At 44.2% G+C, this 1,937-nt stretch overlaps 1 long non-coding RNA gene across 4 annotated transcripts in view; it reads right to left on the bottom strand.

Moving 5' to 3' along the window:
• Window positions 1-1,937, bottom strand: part of LOC107181648 — a 214,415-nt gene that overhangs the window by 139,998 nt on the left and 72,480 nt on the right. The gene's annotated exons all lie outside the window — the stretch shown is intronic.

Raw genomic sequence — 1,937 nt, 5'->3', positions numbered from 1 at the left:
TTCCCAGAAATCCTGGAATTGGCTACTGTTTTGCCCATGAGGGACCCTGGGGGTTCTTGGACCACCAGTGCTAGAGCAGCCACTTGCAAAGTTGCCCTGAGGGGGGTGTTCAGGAGGAAACCTTGGCTGCTAATAAACAGCCCCAAAGCCTGTCATTTCACGGTTGGAACTTTATTCTGTGGGGCCTTGCTTACTGTCAAGATTTCCTGGGAGAAGCATTTTTTTTTTCCAGTCTGTTGAGATTTTGCTTCCAGGTGTATGCTGTTTGGCTCAAATAAACTAATAAACTCATAAAATATGTCTATAGGTTTGGACATTCTTATGTTGACACGGTAATAATAATAATAAAAGCGTTCCCTGAGAAAACATGAGCATGCTCAGGAGGGTTTTCATTTTACACTAGCATCAGCCAGCATCTGGAAGCAGGCCTCCAGGAAAATGGGCAGCCATGCCATGGCTGAGGGCTGGATTCTAGCACCATACTGCTGGGTTTGCATCAACTCCATCGGTGTCAACTTTTCTATGCCTATGATGGAGGATCAAAAATCCCTTACTTAAAAAAACTTCTGGGCACATAATAAACACTCCATAAATATTCATTAAGTGCCAAATGGGCCAACAATGCTGGGAACCTGGGACAGAGTACAGCCATGGTTGGTGAGAGCATGCTAAAGAAATGGCATTTACTTAATTGTCCTCCATCAAAATTTATAACTTGAGATTTACCCAAATGCCGGCCTTTCAGATGATTTGCTTTTAATGTTGTAATGATTAGCTGACCAGGAAACACAAGTGTATTTGTATTTCCAATGAAAAATAATGCTCTGACCTGTAAAGATTGACTGGGAAAGTAGGTTCAGGCTCCTCTTCATTATGATCTACGTCTGGGACCATCTCAGCTCAGCTAAGGATACTGTCCTCATTTCCACCCAAATCATACTGGTCACTGACACTTATTCCATACTTACTGTGACCCAGGTAGCTAAATTGCAAATGTTATCTGTATTCTTTACAAACCCCCTGCAGGGCAGGTGTTACTCCCATTTTACAGAGGAGGAAAGTTGGTTTAGGGAAATTTCAGCAGCTTGTCCAAGATATGACACAGCTAGTAATTAGCAGGGTCAGGATTCAAAGTCAGGCCTGTCCTACCACCAAGCCTATGTTTGCTACTGTGCCCCATTTCTTTTTCACTGAAGACTCTGCTAGATGGTCAGCTTCCTGCTGTCGGGGCAAGGGCTTAGTAAATGGTTGTTAAATTCAACTCCATGTCCACAGTAGGAGCCTGGTACTTTCCAGATGGTTAGCCACTGGTGCTGTGGCCTGTGCCTCATCTAACTGCCAACTAACAAGGGTCCACTAATAAACTTGAGTCCCAAAGGCTCTACAACTCCATCTCTGAGAAATAAACCCTGGACATCCCAGAGACCCTAGGATGTCCTTTTACTGCCTGGTCTTTAACTTCATGGAGATTCTATGCCTCCCATAGTCTGTAGTAACCAACACTGGAAATGTACCTAATATTTGGTATAAGTGGAATCAAGGAAAGTCAAGATTGGAGGGACGTAGAACAAAGCCTCTAGCCTGGATGAGTCAGAAAGTAATCCCTCACTGAGGCCAGCACGTCCTAGGCTCTTTACCATTTACTGCCTGGTCTTTAACTTCATGGAGATTCTACGCCTCCCATAGTCTGTAGTAACCAGCACTGGAAATGTACTTAATATTTGGTATAAGTGAAATCAAGGAAAGTCAAGATTGGAGGGATGTAGAACAAAGCCTCTAGCCTGGATGAGTCAGGAAAGTAATCCCTCACTGAGGCCAGCACATCCTAGGCTCTTTATCACCCAGTCTTCCCTGTTCCATACCTGTTCACCTCCCATGAAGATAGTTTCCAACCTGGCCTCTGCGCACATCCATTTCCTCCTCTGTGGTGTGATTTA

Source organism: Myotis davidii, unplaced genomic scaffold (genome assembly GCF_000327345.1).
Source record: "Myotis davidii unplaced genomic scaffold, ASM32734v1 scaffold107, whole genome shotgun sequence".
Taxonomy (NCBI): domain Eukaryota; kingdom Metazoa; phylum Chordata; class Mammalia; order Chiroptera; family Vespertilionidae; genus Myotis; species Myotis davidii.
The sequence above is the reverse complement of the archived record's forward strand: the minus strand, read 5'-3'. Positions and strand labels throughout refer to the sequence as shown.